The sequence below is a fragment of the Cupressus sempervirens genome, chromosome 8, assembly GCF_028749045.1.
Source record: "Cupressus sempervirens isolate cs-2001-9-10 chromosome 8, ASM2874904v1, whole genome shotgun sequence".
Lineage (NCBI taxonomy): Eukaryota > Viridiplantae > Streptophyta > Pinopsida > Cupressales > Cupressaceae > Cupressus > Cupressus sempervirens.
Window position 1 is genome coordinate 413,042,247 of NC_143125.1, and position 12,119 is coordinate 413,054,365.

A 12,119-nucleotide genomic window follows, 5' to 3' on the forward strand; every position below is an offset into this window, starting at 1 on the left:
TGGCTTGTAGAGTTTGCAAATCTTTGCTCCATACTCATACCTCATCCATGATATTGAAGCCCTGCCTCAAAATTGCCATGATCTTATCAATTTTCTCTTGCGTAGCATGCAACAACTTCAAACTTCCTGTGATTATGGTGACACCTTTATCCTCAAGGCTGTCTCACCATTCTTGACAAGATTTCAAAAATGGATTGAGCTGTACATCTTCCCCGTCTCTAAGAATGGTATTTAGAGTCTCCTAGGGGCATTTAGGATCAAGAGGACCAACAACTTTAGCTAGATATCCCTTTAGGATCTCAACTTTCCTTTGAAGTGTTCTAATTTCAATCTCATCTTGTGCTTGAGAATGTCTTTTACTCCCATAGTCATCATCTATCAGGCTGTATCCCGTGTAGGCTTTCCGAACATAATATCTTTCACTTCATAGTCCTTAAGACTAATAGCCTCTACATCTATACCTTCAGGAGGGTGAGCCACTTGTGCAAATAAGTATTGGTTCTGTATGGTAGTGACAAACAAAAATGGCATTGCATCATGTAATGGAGACTTAGGCTTATTCAAGATCTCTACAATATCACAAATGTCATCCTTTGAAGCACATAACTGATGCTTGGTACTTCTCATTATTTCTTTTCAAAACCATCTTGGGATGTGTCTCTCTACAACCTTTTCTCTAGATGATGAAGGGGTGTGTTGAACTACCTCCTGCCCTTTATCACTCTTGTTTAGAGTCTCCTACTATAAGGACTCTTCTTCTATTGTCTCATACTCTATAGATTCTGTAGTTTGATCCTCAACATCCTAAGAAGGTTATTGTACATATTCTAGTATCTATGACTCTTTTGATGCCTCATTAGTAACCTGTGGTTTTGGTTTCTCTTGTGATGATGGTTCCTTTTGAACATGTTCCTCTTCTAAACTTAGAGGTGGGGGAGTTACTAAACCCTTATCTACCATCGTGGGCTGTGGTGGAGATGGAGGAGTGAGATCAAGACCCTGTGTCTCTGGTGGCATCTATGCCCAATCTTTCTATTGGAGTTCACCTATAGGGGTGCCCATGATCTTACCTCCAACTAATTATGTACCCATGGGAATGAAATACAAATTTAGGATCGAGAAAAAATCCTCACCTTGCTCTCTTTGCTCATTCACCCACCCCTACAGTTCATCTTCTGAATAAGAGAGTTCTATAGGTTCTACTTGGGTGGGTGGTGGAGTACTCATGGCACTCTTTCTTCTTTCCAACTCTGTGGCTTTTGCTAACCGAGTTCTTCTTTGTAGGGGCACTTGTTCTTCCTCCTCATTTGATTCTATTTCTTCCTCATCCATTTCTTCTTTCAGAATGGTTTCAAGAATAGATGGATTAGGCACTAATCTTTTATTGACCCTTTACCTCTTGTTCATCCTAACCTTAATCCTCTTCTATCTCTTTGGAATAGTAGGAGAATTGGGCTCTTCATGTATCAAAGGAATGGAGGTTTCTAGAATTTCTCCCTCTTTTGGTTGGCTTGGAAAAATAGGAGGCAACTAAAGTTCAACCTAGATTTGGGTACTTCCACCATCTTGGGGCTCTTGTGGACTTGGCTCCCATTGCTGGGAAGAGAACTGTTCTACAACATGCTCTGTCTAAATTCTCTAAGGAGAGGTTCTCTTCCTCTTTCCCTTTGTCTCCAAGGGGTGATAATATCCCATTGGATGATCAAGCTAGTAGACTATTTTAGGCTTGATAGGAGATTAGAGTGCAAAGGTAGGAATAGTGACTTTCCTCCCTTTACCCCTTTTTGGGTGAGCATGTGCATGGAAGATCATTGTATCCAAAATTGGATTGAGTGGAAAAGACTTTTTAATCCAACTCTTTGTGATTTGAATGACATGTCTCACTTGATGATTGATATCATCTCCTTCATCTCTATCAACCTCTGCATTCAGAATGGGTCTCTCACCAACTTTATTTGCATTGAATAGGGGATCTAGTAACTCCTTGGAGTCTTATAGCCTTATCTCATCAGGGATGGTCAAACAGAGAGCCTTTTTTGCTAGATACAAAGTCATCCTACAATAGTCCTTGATGCGGACATCGTAGTCATTTGTGGTGTTCATCCAATAATCTTCAATGGAATCCTCATGATATAAATCCTTCCCTGCCATGTTTTTCACTTTATCCACATTGTCAAAATATGGCCAAGGAGAGTTCTACTCTTCAAGATCATAGTTCTCCCATTCCAACTAAAATGTCATAATATCTTGTTTTCTCTTCACTTGATATGCTCCTATGACCAATGGCCAATCCCAAGAAGGTCTCCATTGTCTTTTGATCCTCTCATAAGTTGACTCAATTTGTTAGGTTATTTCCATTAGGACCAACTTTTCACTTGGGTATCTTGGGAGTTTCTTTAGATTGATAGATGCACCACCTACCCAAATATATATAAATGTCTTGAATAGGATGAAATATGCTCTGAGAACTATGTTATGTGCCTTGGCTTCCTTAGAAAATCTCTTACCATAGTCCCCTTCAATGAATCAAATGATCATAAAGATGAAAGCATCATTCACAATTCTGTACTCCTTGCTCTGTGGTGAGAGCTTATTTTTCACTAACTTAGGATAGACTATGTTGTGCCAAGCATTGGGGTCCTACATACTACCTTTCTTGTATAACCTGGGATAGTTTATTACCCTTGCTACAAGTAGGTACACCATAGAAGAAGTCATATAGAACTTCTTCTTGTCCTTTACCATCCTCAGCTATTCACACAAGTTTTCACTAAGTGTGGTGGCCCAATCCAGTGGTATCTTTATATGCCTAATGGTCTCAATGAAGTTGACCATGAATGGAACAAGATAACTTGCTATGGGTAAGCCCATGACTCTACTCAAGAGAATGATAGAGTATCTGATATCATCTTTCATGTATCCCAGAGTCATATCCACTTTGTTGATTGTCCTTCCTCGAGATGGCTTCTCAATGAAGTATAAGGAATGTATGATATCAATTGTCTCTTGGTGATGCTCCTTCTACCATCTTTCAGCTACTTCATAGGAGAGTTAGATGAATTAATCAGCACTGGGAAGATGGAAAACCCTCTCGATGTTTTCAAGTCATAGATCTAAGACCACTTCTCTGGTGATGCTCTTAACTACCCTTTCATTTGAAAAAAAATACTGAGGTATGGTCATGATCAATTCAACTGACTACATAGTCCCTAGATGTGATGCTGCATTCACTAATCTAGAACAGATTAATGTGGACCTTAGGGGTGACCTTTCTATTAGACTGTTGCAAACTCTTAGGAATTCTCCCAAGTGTATGTGTCCAAGGTCAGTATCTTTGATCTCAGCATAATCATCGAGTAGCCTTAACTTTGGGAGTACGCCTTAGAACTTGAAAACTACAAGTTTTGCTACTGCTACAGATGTGGAATCCATCTGATCATGTTACCTATGCATCATGAGAAAAGAAAATGTCATCAGTCACAAGATAGCATAGGAGAAAAAAATTAAAATAGAAAAAAATAAACGAGGTGGGAAAGAACATGCGCGCATGTGTGACGCGTGGTGCTCAGGCCTGTGCATTGAGGCACATGGTGGTGCCTTGGTTAGGGCATATGTGGTAGCACATGCAATGCGATTGATGCAATGTGACCACAATGCATGACTAGTGCATAGCATGGCTGCATGCAATGCAACATTGTGAGTAGCCAACACTCACACAACCAAGGCACATGCAGCATGCGGCCAACACTTGCATGGCCAAAGCTCGACTAGCATGAGACCAATGCTAGAGTGGCTCACACATGTGGTAAGAGCATGCCAGATCGTAGCACCATGGTGAGAAAAGGAATGGTGTGGGGGGGTTTAAAAGGCTCACCTAGCCAGCACTTCACAAGTTGCAAGAAAACTTAGGAAAAAAATGAAAAGAAATGGGTAGCAAGGGGGGTTTTATAACCCCTTGCTCTTGTGCGTTAAGCACAATGAGTGCCTTGTGCACATGTGGAGGGATTTTTTTTTGAAACTTGCATTTCAAAATTTTTGAGTTTTCTAATGTTTTTTCTTTTTTGACTTTTCTATATATATATATATATATATATATATATATATATATATATATATATATATATATATATATATATATATATATATATATATATATATATATATATATATATTGTGATTTTTTCAAATTTTCAATTCAATTTTTTTTTTGTTGCTTTTGAACTTTTTGACTCTATGACTCAAACGTTTAAGCAAATTTTCTTCTTTAGACTCTCAAACTATGAGTCTAGGAGTCAAAAAAAGTGGGGGGTCCCCATTCCTAGTGAGGAATGGGGCATGTGTTGTGGACACCACAACAACTATCTACCAATTGACTAAATAGTGCCATATAGTCATTGAAATTTTTTGGTTTTCTTCACTCTCTAGTACTCTTCTTAGGAGCTCCCACAAACTCCTGAGTATCCCTTAATGTCTCTTGAACTTGCAGTTCCTGTTGCCAACTGTAGAGGATGAAATATCAACCTCTAAATATTCTAGATGCATTTCTTATTGTTCTTGTTGCTCCATGCTTTGTGAAACTTCACCACCTGAGCCTATAGTTGTATTGGTAGTTGTACTTGTGCTTTGCTATCCTTGACTATGCCTTGGAATTTCTGTTGGCTATTCACTCTGATCATTTGCTAGCAAATCTCTAGACCTTCTAAATGCCTTGTCCTCCATGAACTTGACATCACATCTAAAAATAATTCTTCTAGTCACAAGGTTAAAAATCCTATATGCCTTTCAGGTTTCACTGTACCCAAAAAAGTACCCTCTCTCTTCAGTTTGATCTAGCTTGGTACATGTATCACCTAGAATATGACAATATGCCAAGCTCCCAAATATTCTAAACTGACTAACATCAAGCTTCTTACCTGTGAAAGCTTCCTCTGGTGTCATCTTCCCTAATGCCTTGTGTGGAACCCTATTTTGAATGTAGATTTTTTTAGTACATGCCTTTGCCCATAAGTAGCAAGGCATATCCTGGTCATGTAGCATAGCTCTTTCCACCTGCAATATAGAATGGTTCTTCCTCTTAGCCACTCCATTCTGCTATGGATTGTAAGGAACAATCTACTCTTTCCTAATTCCTTCTCTAGTATAGAACTCTTGGAAGTTATTTCCTTTGTACTTGCCTCCATTATTTGACCAAAGAACCTTATCTTCCTTCCTGTCAAGTTCTCCAGAAGCACCTTGAACTCTTGGAATTGACTACAAACCTCATCCTTCATCTTCAAGAAGTATATCTGGGTCTTCTTGGAGAAATCATTGATGAAAGTAACATAGTACTCATATCCTCTAAGAGACTTTATTGACATTGGTCCATATACATCTAAATGTACTAGATCAAAAACACTTTTAGATCTAGTGTCACTCCTTAGAAAAGATGCTTTCATAAACTTCCCCAACATGCATCCCTTACATACATCATCATGCTCTATGCTCACCTCTGGAACACCTATCATAGTCTCATGATGTAATTTGAGTGCTCCATGATGAATATGGCCAATCCTCCTATGCCATAGCTCTCCAAGATCTCTAGGATTGCTATTGCTCATGAGTGCCTTAGGAGTACCAAACTGCAACCTATAAAGGTGACCACTCCTAACTCTAATAGTTATGGGTGATTTCTAATCCTCGTGCTTAATCAACACGTGTCCCCCTAGAGTATATTATACCCCCTATCTTGAAGAACTAATACAAAAATCAAATTCATACCTAATCCTAACACATGCAACACATCATGAACTAGAATTATCTTTCCATTCTCCCTCTAAAATTAAATAGTCCCTTTCCCAACTGAGTTGAGTTTGAACAAGTTTCCCAAAGAAATCTGGATATTGTTGTTCTCCTCCTTATAACTGGAGAAGTACTCTCTAACTCATGTCATATGAAATGAAACCCCACTATCTATATACCAAATAGTTTATGAGGTTGAACTCAACATACAAGCTATAAGTGCAAACTCATCTTCCATTCTATTGGAGAGTTCTTCTACACTTGCTGAAGCTACCACCTACTTCTTTGCCTTCTTCCTTTTTGGGAAATCACTGATATAGTGACTATACTCATGACATCCAAAGAACTTGACCTTAGAAATGTCTTTCTTCTTCTCCTTCTCTCTTTGTGAACTCAATCCTTTGCTAGACCCCTTCTTTGATTTCCCTTTCCTAGCTAGGACAATGTTTTCTTGTTCCACCTCACTTTTATGACTCTTAGTGGCCCCATTGACAAGACTTAGTCTAAAATTCACCTAAGTAAAATCAATCCAAAGTCAATCCCAACTCGGTAAGGTATCTCTTTTATTGACAACTTGAAAAAAGACACTCCATTGTTTAGAAAACCCATTTAAGGCTATTCTCACTAGCTCATCATCACTAGGACTATCTCCAATAGTTGCTAACTCTTCCTTGAAAAGTCTAAGCCTCATGAGGTAACTTGTAACTTCTTCTCCCCGGTTCATCTAGATATTATTTACATTCTCTCTGAGAATCATCTTCCTATTGGTGGTAGCATTCTAGTACAGATTCAGAATGACATCCCACATCTTCTTCATTGTATCTAGCTTCGCAATATGTGGAACAATATGATCCTTGACACTATCAAGGATAATCCTCCTTGCCTTGGCATTGTCCTTCTTATATGCTACAAGGTGTGTCGCATCTATTGGTACAAATACAACATTGGTAACATAATCCTTAATACCAATATCTTCCAACAATAAATAAATTTTGGCCTTCCAAAAACCAAAATTTGAGGCACCATCCAATCTATCCTGATCTCTCAAACCAACTGAAGCCATCTCAAGGGATTAAAGTAATAATAATTCTAAAGAGATCACACTAGGTTAAATAAACCCTTAATTTCTTTCCTAAGGAAAAACTCTTATATCCTCAAGAATGCTTTGATACCATGTGAAAATTCCTATTGCAACCACTAATTATTAATCTCCTATCATAAATGATTATTAAACTACTGAAACAAATTCACAGCTAATATCAAAAAATAACACAACTACAAATTTACCAATAAAATATGGAAAGTAATTCACAACAAAAAGAACACAATATTTTTGGTCAAACTATCCTTCAAAAAATCCCTAAGGGAAATCTAGTTTTGTAGATGAAAAATATATTAACTTCAGCAAATCAAGAGATACAAAATTCCTTGCCTCTCATTGAAAAAATATAGACAACCTCCTAATTTATCCTATTGATATTCCCCACTGCTATCCCCAATGCTATCATTATGCCCTTGCTAACATTGCAAGACTATTTGCTATTACTGCAAACTCATTTGCTAACACTGCAAATGCTTCTACAATTTCTTGTGTTCCTCTATTTACCAAATGCCTCCCTTGACCCCCATTTTATACTACCTAACCAAGAGGTTTCTAGTTGCTTCTTGATCAAGACAACCTAAGCAAGAAGTTTCCAGTTGCTTCTTGATAACAACCTAACCAAGAAGTTTCTAGTTGCTTCTCGATTAAAATAACCTAACCAATAGGTTAGTAGTTGCTTCTAGAAGGAGTCAATTAATTAACAAATATTTGATAATTAATCACATATGGATGAACAATTGTCCAAGCTCCTAAAACTAACACTTTAAATGCTAGTTATGAAAACATGTATTGTAATATAAGATATAAAGGATGTAAATGAGTAAATATTTGAACATCGGATTAAATTTGAACATCAAACATTGAACATAAGTAGTCAAATTAGCTAATAGTGAACATCAAGATGTCCCCCATATTTGGTGAAGGTGGGAAAATTTGGTGGCATTTCTGGGGATAGGGGGATGAAGTCCTCAAGTTCCCAATGCATCCAAGTCTTCATGATGTGGGGCAAAAAGGCAAGGGGGATGCGTCCCTATGTTACTATGGATTTTAGAGATATAAAGGGCTTGAAATCCTTCCATTTTCAATAAAATAAGTCCCTTAAGCTAAATAGGAGCCAATTCTTTCTTTTTATAGGCTCATATGCCATAAATTAAAGAAGAAACCAATTAACAGGGAATCAAAATATGCTAGAATGCTGAAATGGTAGCTGAAGAGACTCCTAAATTTACCATCTAAGGTAACACACATCATGATAACCTTTGTAACTATTGATCATGGCTTAACCAAGGAAGTGCATTCATAGCCCCCATCTATAGTTGTAGTAGCTTTCTCCCTTTCTTTTGGAAAAAAGAAGATGTCCACCACCTCTGCAATTGATTTGTTGTCCCTATTGAAATTTATCTAATCACTTTGCATGCTATAAACAATGGAAACAAGTTCCTCGTTAATTATCACTTCTAGTCCATAAACTGTTAAAACTCCTTTTTCCTTGCCATCAAAAAATGCATTAATGAAAAGGGTATCCACTCCATGAAGGGTTTCTATGTAAATATTAAGGCCACCCAATGATAGAGGACTCCAAACAATTTTAAAGTTTTTCCATTTGTCATTATATAATTGTTCACAGGAGTAAAATGGATGAGTAAGGGTTAAGAAATCCTAGCTACTCAAAGGTTTCATTTTTTATTAGCCAACTCATCTAGTCATGGGGAATATGATCCATAGAGTGCTGATTAGCCTTCACTCCTAAGTTGGCAAGGTAGTTAACCACTTGATTACCTTCTTTAAACTCATGTGTAATACGAATAACTTCGAAACCTTGTGTGCAAATTCTTGAGTTAAGAATGGAGTAGAATGCTATGCTTGTATCAAAGGTGGTTTGTAAACACTTTTGCACCTTTGATTGTCTTTAACCCATCACATTTGAGCTCATTTATAAATATAAGTATAAAGCATTGTCACACTTTTATAGCGGAAATAGTCAATGTTGATTTCATGTTTCAAAATTGAATTACTTAAAAGTGACATAAATATTGTGAATTTTGACTGATGTATGTTTAAAAAAAATTTATTTATCAAGTTAATTATGTTTATAATTTTATAAAATAAAATAAAATAAATTGAACATAATTTCATTAAATGAAAGCTATGATTAATTTGTTGATATTTTTCCATAACAAGTTAATCAACCTTATATTTATGTGCTAGGTACCTCGAATAAGAAATATTGATTAAAATCATCAAAGTCCTAACCAAAGGGCACTTCAATTTCTATTGATTAAAAATGAACTAAATATCAAATTGCATAAATCATCACCATTTTTTTTGATAGGTAAAAGACCATTAGGCCCAATATTTCAAAATAGATTTGATATCCATTTTTGTGAGATTTTTAAGATTAGGGTATTATTATTTTTGATTAAAGCTTAACTAATTTAATCATGGTGTGCACAGAGGGAGTGGGAATAAGAGTGGGAATAGGTAAGATTAGAAATTTGAATTCAACATAAGGTGTTTCAGTCTAGGATGGTACAGAGAAGGGTTTTGGTGCTTGCCAAGAGGAGGATGACCAGGGGAATAAAGTTTCCTTTAGGAATGAGGGCCCATAGGAAACAAGGCAGGCCCTAGGGAAGGAGGCTTTGAAATTTGGTCGATCTATTCTAGGCCTACAAACTGCTCAAAAAGACCTTAATGTGGGGTTGAATGGTTAGTGGTCTTCTCTCTTTTCTATAAAGCCCACAGGTAAGTCTTCCTTTTCAGAGGTTAAGGAGATCTTAGAAAAAGAAAAGAGGAAGTATGCTATTGAAATCCTAGGTGAGCTGTTAGAGCATAACATTGCTTCTATGGTATCCACCCTAGTTGGGAAGTTTGTAGGCCCAAGGTCAAATATAGACATAGTGAGGTCCTATGCAAGAAATATATGGGACCTAAAAGGTCATGTGGAGATTACAGCTATGGCTAATGGTTTCCTATCCTTTGAGTTCTCTTTCTTGGAGGATCTCACTAAGATTTTGTGTGTTAGGTCTTGGTCCTTTGGTCATTCGACTCTTGCCTTGTAGAACTGGACCTCAAAGTTGGATCTCAATGACTCTTTCTTTTTTCAAGCTCCTATTTAGGTATGCCTCCTTGAACTTCCTATGGAGTTTTGGTATGAGGATGTTTTTTATGGCATAGATAAATCTTTTGGGGAGCTCCTATCCATTGACCCTATCACAGTGTCAAGGACCTGGTTGACATTTGCTAGGATTTGTATAGGGGTCAATGAGGGTAGAGATATGTTAGAGGTTGTGTATCTCCATTATAAGTTGGGTACCCATATTCAAAAGTTGGACTTTAAAAGTGTCCCCTTTTCTTACTATCATTGTAAGAAAGCTGACCATGTTGCAAAGCAATGCTCTAAGCTCTAGTAGGAAAAAGCCAGGAAATAGTTTTAGAATAAGAGTAAGGCCAAGGGTATTGCTAATGAAAAAATCAATAGCTCTAAAGAAGGAGAGAAATTATGGAGATAAAATGAAAGTGCTAACCATGAAGAAGCCCTAGAGTAGTAGCAAGAGGGTTTGGTGGCTACCCAACCATTGACTAATGTTAGGGTCACAGGGGAAGAGTTTGGTGGAAAAACCAGTGTGGAAGCTGAATCACTAAAGATTGTGGCTATTCAACAATGGTCAAAAAGTGATATTGATGATTTAGTTAATAAGCTAATATCTTGCCCATCTGGGGAAATCTCCTAGGTAGACCTCTTATCAAGGATTGCAAGTACTGACCCAAGAGAAAAATGAGCACTATGTAATGTCCCCATTTCCCAAGTTTAGCCAAGGAGTGTGGATGCAACTCAATCTAGTGGGCCCAACCTAAGGGAAGCTAGTATTCTTAGCTGGGGGATAACTTCTCCTAAGAAGATTTTAAGAGTGGTGGAATTGGTAAGATCCTCATCACTAGACCAATTAACAAGAATGGAGGCTCTATTTGTGAGTTGTATTGATGAACGATAGGGGGAGTGGACTACTATTAGAAAGAAAAAGAAGAGTCAAGACCATTCTCTAGTATCCCTAGCTACAAAAAGAAGTAGAGTTAAAGATGATGTTGGAGCAAAACCTAAGACTCCTAGAAGGAATAGTCACAGTTAGAATAGGAAAGACGAGACTAGAAGGAATCTAGCAAATGGGAGTCAAAAGACCATCCAAGAGGCCTGCCTTACAAAGAAGAGATGAAGGTCATATTTGGGCTAAATAGAGCCCATAAAAAAGAGGTTATAAGAAATATGCTTATGGATCATAGACTAGAATTCACACTAATTCAAGGAACCAAAATGAGAAAGGAGTTAGTGGAGAGAATCTCTTTTAGTAGGAGTTTTGAGGAGATCGCTACAAATTTGGACGGGGCTTTGGGAGGTTTTCTTACTCTCTACAACTCTAATATTTTCAAGCCCCAAGTATTATATAGTGAAAGTAATATTCTCCTCATCCAAGTTGTTAATATCAAGTATCATGAATGCTGGTATCTTTTGAATGTTTATGCTTCCAACGCTAAGATTGGAAGGAGGAACTATTGGGTCAAAACTAGGAATATCTTATCCAACTTCCAAGTGGGAAATTGTATAATCATGGGGGACTTCAACACCTCTTTAAGGGATGATGAAAAAAAGGGGGGCCTGGCTCCAAGTCTGGATAGTAGGTAGGACCTTTCTGACTTTATCAATGATATGGCATTGTTGGATGTTGATATTTAGGGAGGCTTCTTCACCTAGTCCAATAGGAGGGTGGGTAGGGATTGCATTCAAGTTTTGCTAGACAAGGCTCTTATATCTTTAGTTTGGATGAATTATAATTTTTGCAATCTATCTTTAATGGCTTGGACAAGATCATATCACTCTCCTATCTCTATCACTTTGGACCCCATTGCTATCAAACGTAATTTCCCCTTTAGATTTGAGAGAATGTGGACTTCCCACTAGATATATCTCTTCATATTTTAGAGTGGTGGAAGATTTACATGGAGGGAACAACTAAGTTCAAGGTGGCAAAGAAGCTAAAAAATATAAAGCTAAATATTAGAAAGTGGAACAAGTCAGATTTTGATAACATTTTTCATTCCAAAGCACAAATCTCAGAGGATCTCAGCATTATTCAAAATGCAATTAAGAAGGAGGGATATAATGAAGAGAGGCTAGAGGAAGAAAAAATTACTCTAACTAGGCTTCACAATATAATTAGTCAAGAAGAGGCCTATTGGAAATAAA